Source organism: Neomonachus schauinslandi, chromosome X (assembly GCF_002201575.2).
Source record: "Neomonachus schauinslandi chromosome X, ASM220157v2, whole genome shotgun sequence".
In the NCBI taxonomy this organism is placed as follows: domain Eukaryota; kingdom Metazoa; phylum Chordata; class Mammalia; order Carnivora; family Phocidae; genus Neomonachus; species Neomonachus schauinslandi.
The window spans coordinates 48,254,378-48,269,186 of record NC_058419.1 but is presented as its reverse complement, the minus strand read 5'-3'; positions in this window follow the sequence as shown (position 1 = coordinate 48,269,186).

The window sequence follows — 14,809 nt, the reverse complement described above, 5'->3', positions numbered from 1 at the left end:
TGGTGGGAATGCAAGTTGGTACAGCCACTTTGGAAAACAGTGTGGAGTTTCCTCAAAAAATGAAAAATAGAGCTACCTATGACCCAGCAATTACACTCCTTGGTATTTACCCCAAAGACACAGACTTAGTGAAAAGAAGGGCCATATGCACCCCAATGTTCATAGCAGCAATGTCCACAATAGCCAAACTGTGGAAAGAGCTGAGATGCCCTTCAACAGATGAATGGATAAAGAAGATGTGGTCCATATATACAATGGAATATTACTCAGCCATCAGAAAGGATGAATACCCAACTTTTACATCGACATGGTTGGGACTGGAGGAGATTATGCTAAGTGAAATAAGCCAATCAGAGAAAGTCAATTATCATATGGTTTCACTTATTTGTGGAACAGCATGGAAGACATTAGGAGAAGGAAGGGAAAAATGAGGGGGGGGGATCGGAGGGAGAAATGAACCATGAGAGACTATGGACTCTGAGAAACAAACAGGGTTTTAGAGGGGAAGGGGGACGGGGGACTGGTTAGCCTGGTGATAGGTATTAAGGAGGGCACGTACTGCATGGAGCACTGGGTGTTATATGAAAACAATGGATCATGGATCACCACATCAAAAACTAATGATGTATGGTGACTAACATAACATAATAAAATTAAAAAAAAAATACCCATCACCTATTTCAGTTTAGTGGTGTAACACCTGGTACTCATCACAAGTGAACTCCTTAATCCCCATCACTTATTTGACCCATCCCCCACCCACCTCCCTTCCGGTAATCATCAGTTTGTACTCTATAATTAAGGGTCTGCTTCTTACTTTGCCTCTCTCTTTTATTCTCTTTGTTCATTTGTTTTGTTACTCAAATTCCACATATGAGTGAAATCATATGGTATTTGTCTTTCTCTGACTTATTTCACTTAGCATTACACTCTCTTTGTTGCAAATGGCAAGATTTCATTCTTTTTATGACTGAATAATATATATATAAATACATATATATATAACTATATACATATATAATGTCACTACTTTTTTATCCATTCATTTATTAATAAACACTGAACACTTGGGCTGCATCCATTATTTGGCTATTGTAAATGCTACTATAAACATAGGGTACATGTTTCCCTTTGAATTAGTGTTTTTGTATTCTTTGGGTAAATACCCAGTAGTGTTATTACTGGATCATAGGGTAGTTCTATTTTTAACTTTTTGAGGAAACTTCATACTGTTTTCCACAGTGGCTGCACAAGTTTGCATTCCTACCAACAGTGCATGAGGGTTCCTTTTTCTCCACATCCTCACCAACGTCTGTTGTTTCTTGTGTTGTTGATTTTAGCCATTCTGACAGGGGTGAGTGAGGTGGTTATCTCATTGTAGTTTTGACTTGCATTTTCCTGATGATGAGTGATGCTGAGCATCTTTTCATGTGTCTGCTGGTCATCTGTATGTCTTCTTTGGAGAAATGTTTGTTACTGTTTTTTGCCCATTTTCTAATTGAATTACTTATTTTTTGGGTGTTGATTTGTATAAGTTCTCTATATATTTTGGCTACTAACCTTTTCTTGGATATGCCATTTGCAATTATCTTCTCCCATTCAGTAGTTTGTCTTTTAGCTTTGTTGATTGTTTCCTTCACTGTGCAGAAGCTTTCTATTTTGATATAGTCCCAAATAGAATTGGAAATGGGGTTATTTTAAAAAGTTTTAAAATGTTGGCTTTTACTAAGATTATTATATTACTAATATTGCCAAAGTCCATTGAAATACATATAAACACCTAACATATTAGAGATCATCACTACCTCTCTTTATATTATTTATTTATTTTATGGCTTTGAAGGTAGTCATATTCCAATTATTATCTGAGAGATAGTTCTATTGTTGTCTATGAGGGATATTACCTATAAGAAAAATAAAACTCATTACAATATTGTCAGCAAATTGATCAACACAAGCAGGTAAAGAAGAATCATGACACATTCATTTATATATTGCTTGTAATGTACTCTGAAACATGGTGGGGTTACATAGTGTTATATATGTATGTGTAATTTGGCTTAAATTTGTGTATTTGGTGGGTAATTAGCCAATGAACTACCATAACCTGAGATCTGCCACATGTAATTTCCTAATGAAGACATTCAATATTCCAAATCTATGACAGAAGAATCATTAATTATGATAAGAGGTAACAGGGATAGTTTTATTATTTCCAGCTTTATTGACTTACAGTTGAAAAATAAAATTGTATATATTTAAGGTGTATAAGATGATGTTTTGCTATACATATACGTTGTGAAATGAGTACCACAATCAAGCTAATTAATGTATCTATCATCTCATATAGTTACCATTTTATATTTGTAGTGAGAAAAATTGTGATATACTTTCTTAAAAAATGTCAAGTATATTATACAATATTAGTAACTATAAAAGGTCTTCAGACTTTATTCATCTTATAACTGAAAGTTTGTACCCTTTGATCAGCAACCCATCACTTCTCCCAACTCCCAGTCGCTGGTAACTACCATTCTAATCTCTGTTACTATAAGTTTGACTTTTTAAGATTTCACATATAAGTAAGATCATGCATTATTTGTCTTGTTGTGTCTGGTTTATTTCACTTAGGAGAATGTCATCTAGGTTCATCCATACTGTCACAAATGGCAGGATTTCCTACTTCTTATTTTATAAGACTGAAGAGTATTTAATTGTATATATAAAGCATATTCCTTTATCCATTCACTCATCAACAGCACTTAGGTTGTTTCCATACTTTGACTACTGTGAATAATGCTGCAAAAATATACTTTTATTTGATGGTAATGAATGACATTTTCCTAACAATAGCTAGCCACCTCAAGGTCCTGGAAACCTTGCTTCCAAAATTCCTGAGAGACTTACCCTATCCTTAACCCCTTCCCAACTTAAAAGTATATAATGAGCCACTCCTCATGACCTCAGTGCAGCTCATTCTGTCCACGGTCCTGTCCCTGTACTTTAATAAAATCACCTTTTTTTCACCAAAGATGTCTCAAGAAATCTTTCCTGGCCATCAGCTTTGAACCTTAATGTCTTTCCTACATCAGTTTCATTGTAACCAGAAAATAAATCCAACTTTCATAAATTAATATAATGCTAAAACAAAACAAAACAGGGGTGCCTGGGTGGCTCAGTCATTAAGCGTCTGCCTTCGGCTCAGGTCATGATCCCAGAGTCCTGGGATCGAGCCCTGCATTGGGCTCCCTGCTCTGCGGGAAGTCTGCTTCTCCCTCTCCCACTCCCCCTGCTTGTGTTCCCTCTCTCGCTGTGTCTCTCTCTGTCAAATAAATAAATAAAATCTTTAAAACAAAACAAAACAAAACAAAACAAAAAACAGTTATTCTGGTCATCTGTTAAAATACTTTGTAAAGTGTTAAAAATCAATCTAATAATTTTTATATAATTTAATCCATTGTATAATATTTTCCAGGTCTCAAATTGCATATTTAAAAGATATTTTAATTTTTAAATTTGAGTATAGTTTACCCAAAGAAAACAAAAAAAGTTAATTCAAAAAGATATATGCGAGGAGGAGCAAAATGGTGGAGGAAGGGGTGACCTAAATTTCATCTGGTCCCAGGAATTCAGCTAGAGAAGTATCAAACCATTCTGAACACCTACAAACTCAATAGGAGTTTGAAGAAAAGTATAGCATCAACTGTCTGAAAAGCGACAACTTTCTGGAAGCAGGAACCCAACAAGTGGAAGATCCAGGGAGACTCCTCTTCCTCCCCTGGGAGGAGCAGCACAGGAGAGCACTGCAGGAATCTGCTGGGTTTGGAGACTCCAACTGGGGTCATGTGCCAGAGATAGAAATGCTCAGTCACAGGCTGGGTGAGCAAGGAGTGCAGCGGGAGACCAAGGAGACAGGAGTGATTGACTGCTTTTCTCTGGGGCGTCACTGAGGAGTGGGGCCCTGAGCTCTCGGCTCCTCTGGGGCAGAGATTGGGAGGTTGCCATTTCCTTTCTTGTCCTCCAAAGCTGTATGGAAAGCTTTCAGGGAACAAAAACTACTAAGAGCAAACCCAAGCAAATTACCTAGCCTGGCCCTGGCAAAGGAGCGGCAATTCCGTCTCCAGCAAAGACATTTAAGAACCACTGCAACAGGCCCCTCCCCCAGAAGATCAGCAAAAACACCCAGCCATGACCAAGTTTACTGATCAATGAGAATGGCAAAACTCCAGCACTAGGGGAATACAGCACATAGAATTCATGGCTTTTTCTCCCATGATTCTTTAGTCTTTCAAAGTTAATTTTTAAAATTTCCTTTATTTTTTCTTTTTCTATTTTCTTGGAATCTTTCTTTTTTCCTTTTTCAACTAACATCTTATCAATCCTTTTTTTTAAATCTTTTTTTTTATTTTTTATTTTTAGAGTCATATTCTATCCCTTCATTGTAGTTAACCTTGTTTTTTGTATACATATAAGTTGTTCTCTCTTTAAAATTTTGGGAGTCAGTTTCTTCTAAAAGACCAAAATACACCCAAAATCTAGTGTGTGGCACTGATCTATTCATCAGCCTGATCATATTTGATCATATTCTTTTTTTTTTCTTTTTTCTTTCTTTCGCTTTCTTTTCCCCCAGGTTCGGGTCTCTTCTGATTTGTTTAGTGCATATTTTTCTGGGGTCACTGTTACGCTTTTAGCATTTTGTTCTCTCAATCATCTATTCTCCTCTGGACAAAATGACAAGATGGAAAAACTCACCTCAAAAAAAAAAAAAAAAGAACAAGAGGCAGTACCGACTGCCAAGGACCTAATCAATATGGACATTAGTACGATGTCAGAACTAGAGTTCAGAATGACAATTATAAAGACACTAGCTGGGCTTGAAAAAAGCATGGAAGATACTAGAGAATCCCTTTCTGGAGAAATAAAAGAACTAAAATCTAACCAAGTCAAAATCAAAAAGGCTAATAATGAGGTGCAAACAAAAATGGAGGCTCTAACTGCTAGGATAAATAAGGCAGAAGAGAGAATTAGTGATATAGAAGACCAAATGATGGAGAACAAGGAAGCTGAGAAAAAAGAGATAAACAACTACTGGATCACGAGGGCAGAATTAGAGGGATAAGTGATACCATAAGATGAAACAATATTAGAATAATTGGGATCCAAGAAGAAGAAGAAAGAGAGGGGCAGAAGGTATATTGGAGCAAATTATAGCTGAGAACTTCCCTAATTTGGGGAAGGAAACAGGCATCAAAATCCAGGAGTCACAGAGACCCTTCTCAAATTCAATAGAAATAGGTCAACACCCCAACATCTAATAATACAACTTACAACTCTCAGAGACAAAAAGAAAATCCTGAAAGCAGCTCAGGGCAAGAGGTCTGTAACCTACAATGGTAGAAATATTAGATTGACAATAGACCTATCCACAGAGACCTGGCAGGCCAGAAAGGACTGGCATGATATATTCAGAGCACTAAGCGAGAAACATATGCAGCCAAGAATACTATATCCAGCTAGGCTGTCACTGAAAATAGAAGGATAGATAAAAGGCTTCCAGGACAAACAAAAACTAAAAGAAATTCTGAACACCAAACCAGCCCTACAAGAAATATTGAAAGGGATCCTCTAAGCAAAGAGAGAGCCTAAAATTAACATAGACCAGAAAGGAATAGAGACAATATACAGTAACAGTCACCTTACAGACAATACAGTGGCACTAAATTCATATTTTTCAATAGTTAACCTGAATGTAATGAGCTAAATGCCCCAATCAAAAGACACAGGGTATCAGATTGCATAAAAAAACAAGACCCATTGATATGCTGACTTCAAGAGACTCATTTTAGACCAAAGGCACCTCCAGATTGAAAGTGAGGGAATAGAAAACAATTAACCATGCTAATGGACATCAAAAGAAAGATGGGGTGGCAATCCTTATATCAGACAAATTAGATTCTAAACCAAAGTTTATAATAAGAGATGAGGAAGGACACTATATGTACTTAAAGGGTCTATCCAACAAGAAGATCTAACAATTGTAAATATCTATGACCCTAACATGGGAGCAGCTAATTAATGACAAAATCAAAAGAAAGATACAATAATAGTAGGGGACTTTACACTCCCCTCACTGAAATGGACAGATCATCTAAGCAAAAGATCAAAAAGGAAATAAAGGCTTTAAAGGACACAATGGACCAAATGGACTTCACAGATATATTCAGAACATTCCATCCCAAAGCAACAGAATACATATGATTCCCTAGTGCCCATGGAACATTCTCCAGAATAGATCACATCCTAGGTCACAAGTCAGGTCTCAACCAGTACCAAAAGATGGGGATCATTCCCTGCATATTTTTGGACCAAAATGCTTTGAAACTAGAACTCAATCACAAGAGGAAACTTGGAAAGAACTCAAATACATGGAAGCTAAAGAGCATCCTACTAAAGAATGAATGGGTCAACCAGGAAATTAAAGAAGAATTAAAAACATTCATGGAAACCAATGAAAATGAAAACACAACTGTTCAAAATCTTTGGGATGCAGCAAAGGCAGTCCTAAGAGGAAAGTATATAGCAATACAAACCTTTCTCAAGAAACAAGAAAGGTCTCAAACACATAACCTAACCCTACAATTAAAGCAGCTGGAGAAAAAAAAAAAAACAAAAACAAAAACAAATAAAGCCTAAACCCAGCAGGAGAAGAGAAATAATAAAGATCAGAGAAGAAATCAATGAAATAGAAACCAAAAGAACAGTAGAACAGATCAATGAAACTAGGAGCTGATTCTTTGAAAGAATTAATAAGACTATGGTGAGCATTGTGAATTGTGTAAGTCTGTTGAATCACAGACCTGTATCTCTGAAACAAATAATACATTATATGTTTAAAAAAAAGAAGAAAAAGAAGATAGGAGGAAGAGAAGAATGAAGGGGGGGAAATCGGAAGGGGAGATGAATCATGAGAGACTATGGACTCTGAAAAACAAACTGAAGGTTCGAGAGGGGAGGGGGGCAGAGGATGGGTTAACCTGGTGATGGGTATTAAAGAGGGCACGTTCTTTGGTGCCCGGGTGGCTCAGTCATTAAGTGTCTGCCTTCAGCTCAGGTCATGATCTCAGGGTCCTGAGATCGAGCCCCACATTGGGCTCCTTGCTCCGTGGGAAGCCTGCTTCTCTCTCTCCCACTCCCCCTGCTTGTGTTCCCTTTCTCACTGTGTCTCTCTCTGTCAAATAAATAAATAAATAAAACCTTAAAAAAAAAAGAGGGCACATTCTGCATTGAGCCCTGGGTGTTATACACAAACAATGAATACATGATGTAATGTATGGTGATTAACATAACATAATAAAAATAATAATAAAAAAAGATAAAAAACAGATTGACAAACCCTGGCCAGACTTATCAAAAAGAAAAAAAAGACCCAAAAAAATAAAATCATGAATGAAAATAGAGAGATCACAACCAACACCAAAGAAATACAAAAACTTTTAAGAACATATTATGAGCAACTCTATGGCAGCAAATTAGAAAATTTGCAAGAAATGCATGCATTCCTAGAGATGTATCAACTACCAAAACTGAACCAGGAAGAAATAGAAAACCTAACAGGCCCATAACCACCAAGGAAATTGAAGCAGTAATCAAAAATCTCCCAACAAACAAAAGCCCAGGGCCAGATGGCTTCCCAGGGGAATTCTACCAAACATTTAAAGAAGAATTAATACCTATTCTTCTGAAACTGTTCCAAAAAATAGAAATGGAAGGAAAACGTCCAAACTTGTTTTATGAGGCCAGCATTACCTTGATCCCAAAACCAGACAAAGACCCCATCAAAAAGGAGAATTACAGGCCAATATCCTTGATGAACATGGATGCAAAAATTCTCACCAAAATACTAGCCAATAGGATCCCATAGTACATTAAAAGGATTATTCACCACGACCCGGTGGGATTTATTCCTGGCTGCAAGGTTGGTTCAACATCCGCAAATCAATCAATGTGATACAATACATTAATAAATGAAAGAACAAGGACCATATGATCCTCTCAATTGATGCAGAAAAAGCATTTGACAAAGTACAGCATGCTTTCTTTTAAAAAATTTTTTAAATATTTTATTTATTTATTTATTTGAGAGAGAGAGAGAGAGAAACAGCATGAGAAGGGAGAGGGTCAGAGGGAGAAGCAGGCTCTCTGCTGAGCTGGGAGCCCAATGTGGGACTTGATCCCAGGACTCCGGGATCATGACCTGAGCCAAAGGTAGTTGTTTAACCAGTTGAGCCAACAGGCGCCCGAGCATCCTTTCTTTATTAAAACTCTTCAGAGTGTTCGGATAGATGGTACATACCTCAATATCGTAAAAGCAATCTATGAAAAACCCACAGCAAATATAATTCTCAATGGGGAAAAACTGAGAGCTTTTCCCCTAAGGTCAGGAACACGGCAGGGATGTCCACTATCACCACTGCTATTCAACATAGTCCTGGAAGTCCTAGCCACAGCAATCAGACAACAAAAAGAAATAAAAGGCATCTGAATTGGCAAAGAAGTCAAACTCTCATTCTTTGCAAATGATATGATACTTTATGTGGAAAACCCATAAGACTCCACTGCAAAACTGCTAGAACTCACACAGGAATCCAGTAAAGTGGCAAGATACAAAATCATTGCACAGAAATCAGTTGCATTTCTATACACCAGCAAGACAGAAGAAAGAAATTAAGGAGTTGATCCCATTTACAATTGCACCCAAAACCATAAGATACCTAGGAATCAATCTAACCAAAGAGGTAAAGAATCTGTACTCAAAAAACTATAAAATACTCATGAAAGAAATGGAGGAAGACACAAAGAAATGGAAAAACGTTCCATGCTCATGGATGGGAAGAACAAATATTGTGAAGATGTCAATGCAACCTAGAGCAATCTACACATTCAATGCAATCCCCCTCAAAATACCATCCACTTTTTTCAAAGAAATGGAACAAATAATGCTAAAATGTGTATGGAACCAGAAAAGACCCCGAATAGCCAGAGGAATGTTGAAAAAGAAAAACAAAGCTGGTGGCATCACAATTCCGGACTTCAAGCTCTATTACAAAGCTGTAATCAGCAAGACAGTATGGTACTGGCACAAAAACTGACACTTACATCAATGGAACAGAATAGAGAGCCCAGAAATGGACCCTCAACTCTATGGTCAACTCATCTTTGACAAAGCAGGAAAGAATGTCCAATGGAAAAAAGACAGTCTCTTCAACAAATGGTGTTGGGAAAATTGGACAGCCACATGCAGAAGAATGAAACTGGACCATTTCCTTACACCACACACAAAAATAGACTCAAAATTGATGAAAGACCTAAATGTGAGGCAGGAATCCATCAAAATCTTAGAGGAGAACACAGGCAGCAACCTCTTCGATCTCAGCTGTAGCAACTTCTTCCTAAAAACATTGCCAGATGCAAGGGAAGCAAGGGCAAAATGAACTATTGGCACTTCACCAAGATAAAAAGCTTTTGCACAACAAAAGAAACAGTCAAAAAAAGCAAAAAACAACCGACAGAATGGGAGAAGATATTTGCAAATGACATATCAGATTAAGGGCTAGTATACAAAATCTATAAAGAATGTATCAAACTCAACACCCAAAGAGCAAATAAACCAATCAAGAAAGGGGCAGAAGACATGAACAGACATTTCTCCAAAGAAGACATCCAAATGGCCAACAGACACATGAAAAAGTGTTCAATATCACTCAGCATCAGGGAAATCCAAATCAAAACCTCAGTGAGATACCACCTCACACCAGTCAGAATGGCTAAAAATAACAAGTCCGGAAATGACAGATATTGGTGAGGATGCGGAGAAAGGGGAACCCTCCTACACTGTTGGTGGGAAGGCAAGCTGGTGGAGCTACTCTTGAAAACAATATGTAGGTTCCTCTAAAAGTTGAAAATAGAGTTACCCTATGACACAGCAATTGCACTACTGGGTATTTACCTCAAAGATACAAATGTAGTGATCTGAAGGAGCACATGCACCCCAATGTTTATAGCAGTAATGTCCACAATAACCAAACTATGGAAAGAGCCAAGATGTCCATCAACAGATGAATGGATAAAGAAGATGTGACACACACACACACACACACACACACACAAATATTATGCAGCCATCAAAAAAAAAAAAAAACGAAGTCTTGCCATTTGCAAGGATGTGGATAGAACTAGAGGGTATTATGCTAATTGAAATAAGTCAATCAGAGAAAGACAAGTATCATATGATCTCACTGATATGAGGAATTCTTAATCTCAGGAATCAAACTGAGGATTGCTGGAATGGTGGCGGTGGGAGGGATGAGATGTCTGGGTGATGGACATTGGAAAGGGTATGTGCTATGGTGAGTGCTGTGAACTGTGTAAGACTAATGAATCACAGACCTGTACCTCTGAAATAAATAATAGATTATGTGTTTTAAAAAAAAAGATAGTAAGATGGGAAAAATGAAGGAGGGAAAATCAGAGGGGGAGATGAACCATGAGAGACTATGGAGTCTGAGAAACAAACTGTGGGTTTTAGAGGGGAGGGGGGATGGGCTAGCCTGGTGATGGGTATTAAGGAGGGCATGTATTGAATGGAGCACTAGGTGTTACATGCAACAATGAATCATGGAACACTACATCAAAAAACTAATGATGTAATGTATGGTGACTAACATAACATAATAAAATAAAATTTAAAAAAAAGATATATGCACCCAAAGTTTTATTGCAACATTATTTACAATATCCAAGATATGCAAACAACCTAAGTGTCTGTAGATAGACAAATGAATAAATAAAATGTGGTATATATGTCCAGTAGAATATTACACAGCCATAAAAAGGATGAGATCTTGCCATTTGAGACAACATGGATATATCTAGAAAGTACTATTCTATGGGAAATAAATCAGAGAAAGACAAATGCCATAGGATTTCACTTATATTTGCAATCTAAAAAAAAAATTAAAAAACCAACAAAAAGCAGAATTAGACCTATAAATACAAAAACAAAATGATAGTTGCCAAAGGGGAGGGGGTTGGGTGATGGGCAAAATGGGTAAAGGGTAGTGGAAGATAGAGGCTTCCATTATGGAATGAATAAATCATTGGAATAAAAGGTACAGATTAGGGATAGCCCACGATATGGTAATAGTATTACATGATGACAATGGTATGGTAGCTACAGTTGTGGCAAGCATAGCATACTGTGTAGAGATATTGAATCTTCATGTTGTACACCTGAAACTAGTACATTTTTTATTTTAAATAAATTTTTATTTTTTATCCCTCCTTTTTCAAAGCATCCTGATATTTTTTATGCATACAATATCTTTTGGAATCTCTTAGATTCTGATATACACACTTGTTTTTTGCTTTATGTTTCTAAAATAAGTATACACCTTTTTATGGATAAGATTTGTCCCCACCAAATTCATTCGATAAAGCCTTAACTCCCATGTGACTATATCTGAATTACCTACAAGGAGATAATTCATGTTAAATTAGGTAGGCAAGAGTGGGGCTCTGATACAATAGGATTAGTTGTCCTTATAACAAGAGACACCAAAGAACTCACCTTTCCTTTCTATCTCCACCTGTGAGGACACAGCAAGAAGGCAGTTATTTGCAAGATAGGAAGAGAATTCTCACAAGAATCTGACCATGCTGGTTCCTTAGTCTTAAACTTCCAGAACTCCAGAACTGCCAGAAAATAAATTTCCATTTTTTTAAGCCATTCAATCTATGGCATTTTGTTATGGCAGCCCAAGCTGACCAATAGACACTTTTAACCAATTTGTAAATATTTTTTAATATATTTTTAATTGATTTGATGAAACATCTTAAACATTTTTAAGAATTGAAAAAAATGTATTATTTATACCTTTAAAAGTATTTTTGGTTCCTTGGATTTTTTTCTTTATTTTTCCAGGGGCAATTTTTCTGCTTATAATATTTGTCCTTCTATTTAATGTTGTTGGTTTTCATGAAAATTCTAGTAATTTTTTATTTCATATGTTATGCAGTTTTTTTTAAAGATTTTATTTATTTGAGAGAGCATGAGAGAGAGATACCACAAACAGGGGGGAAGGGTAGAGGGTAGAGGGAGAAGCAGACAAAGCAGGGAGCCTAACATGGGGCTCAATCCCAGGACCTGGGATCATGACCTGAGCTAAAGGCAGACATTTAACCAACTGAGTTACCCAGCACCCCTATTTCATATGTTTAAATTAAGGACTATATTATTCAGTATAATTTTCTATGGTTGGTTGTGTGGTTAGTTTCCTAATAGACCTTTATGAAATGGCTTTACAGTAATAAACCTATGAAGGACAGAAATTGCCAGAAGTCCCATTTCTCCTCATATTGTGTGAGTAGAGAAGATCCAGTACAGTTGAGGATACCTAATGGAAAGAAGGCCTTCATCCTTTTGTGTTACACAGAAACTTAGGAATTATTGTAGTCACCTCACTGTTCCTCAACCACTTGAAAAAATGTAGGATAGCATGGCTGCAGCAAGGACAGCAAAATCACACAGATTTAGAGCACAATTCTTGTTATTGCTGAAATATGTCTTGAATCTATCACTACTTTCTGCTCCCTATGGCACTGTGCATTCTACTTAATCTATCCCTTTGAATACTACACTTTTCATCATTCCATCCACCTATTTACATCCTTTCAATGACTTCTTGTTGCTCTTAAGAAAAAAAGAGAACTTAACAACCTATAAATTCCTGTGTGATATAACTCCAATTAGGCTTCATTTCTATGTAACTCTTTTGTGTCCTTGCTGCAACCATACTAGTCTGCTTTCTATTTTTTTAATGTTGTTATTATTATTATTATTATCATTATTTTAATTACAGTATAGTTAATAGGCAAATTTATATTAGGTTCAGGTGTACAATATAGTGATTCAACAATTCCATACATTACCCAGTGCTCATCTGGACAAGTTCACTCCTTAATCCCCATTACCTATTTCACACCCCCGCATCCCTTCTGGTAACCATCACTTTGTTTTCTATAGAGTCTGTTTCTTGGTTTCTCTTTTTCCCTTTGCTCGTTTGTTTTGTATCTTATATTCCACATATGAGTAAAATCATGATATTTGTCTTCCTCTGACTGACTTAGTAGTATACTCTATAGCTTCATTCATGTCATTGCAAATGGCAAGATTTCCTTCTTTTTTATGGCTGAATAATATTCCATTGTGTTTATGTATCACATCTTTTTTTATCCATACTAGCCTACTTTCTTTTCTATTAGCCAAGCTTTCTCTCATCACTAGGCTTTTCAACATGCAATTTCCTTCAGCATCCACATCCTTTCATCTTTTTCTTTAATCTTTATGATCTCAGCTTACACATCACTTCCTCAGAAAAGACTTTTCTTAACTCCCTAAAGTAGTAAAATCTCCTTTCTTTGTTCTTTCTTGACCAATAAATCTTTGCATCATAGAAATGATTATTTGACCAATGTTTGTCTCCCCCAACAAGCCAATTTCACGAAAATGTAAACTGTGTCCAGTTTCACTTACCTTATTACCCTTGGCATCTTGCACAAAATCATTACATAGTAGGGACTCAATATATAATTTATGCAAAAATATATAAATAAATAAATGAAATAATACTTTAGTATATTTCATACTTGCAATAACTGCCACTGTTTTTGTTTTGTTTTGCTTTGTTTTTTTTCTTTCTTTCTTCATTTTTGTCTACTTATCCATCAGTGATGCTCAAAGTACCTTGGATTTTGCTGTTTATTTCTGTTTATTTCTGTAGACTGATATTTGCAGGTTCATTTTTTTTTAAAGATTTTATTTATTTATTTGAGAGAGAGAGAGTGAGAGACAGAGAGCATGAGGGGGGGAGGGTCAGAGGGAGAAGCAGACTCCCTACCAAGCAGGGAGCCAGATGCGGGACTCGATCCCGGGACTCCAGGATCATGACCTGAGCCGAAGGCAGCCGCTTATCTGACTGAGCCACCCAGGCGCCCCGCAAAATAAAGTTATTTCTTAAAAAGTGATTTCAGAGGCTCATAATTTAAGAGTTTGTTTTTGTCAACTTTATTTCTTTAGTTAGAGGAAAGTGATGTCCTTAAGCTTGTGAACATATTAGGAAAACCAGTACTGTATTAGAAGACATTAGCCAAGAACTTCTAAATGCATGGTGTATATTTTAGCAATAATGTAGGGTAAATTCATATTAGGTTTGGTTAATAAAACATGCAGAAGGGGCACCTGGGTAGCTCAGTTGGTTAAGCTTCTGCCTTCAGCTCAGGTCAGGGTCCTGGGGTCCTGGGATTGAGCCCCACATCAGAATCCCTGCTCTGTGGGTAGCCTGCTTATCCCTCACCCTCTGCCTGCCACTCCCCCTTCTCTGTCAGCTAAATAAATAAATCTTAAAAAAATAAAACAATAATACATAAATAAATACATACATACATATATAAAACATGCATGCACAAAATTTCAAGATAGAATATTTGTTTTAAATTCATGATTCTGTGACTAATTAGCTATGTGATTTGCATGAATGAACTTTCTCTTAATCTTAGTTTTCTTCTTTGTATAATAAGAAATTATACTTATTATTAACAGGTTTTGTGCAGGATAATTAAAATCAAGAACAAAGAGTTGCTGTTTAAAACTATAAAACACTTGGGGCGCCTGGGTGGCTCAGTCGGTTAAGTGTCTGCCTTCGGCTCAGGTCATGATCCCAGGGTCCTGGGATCGAGTCCCACATCGGGCTCC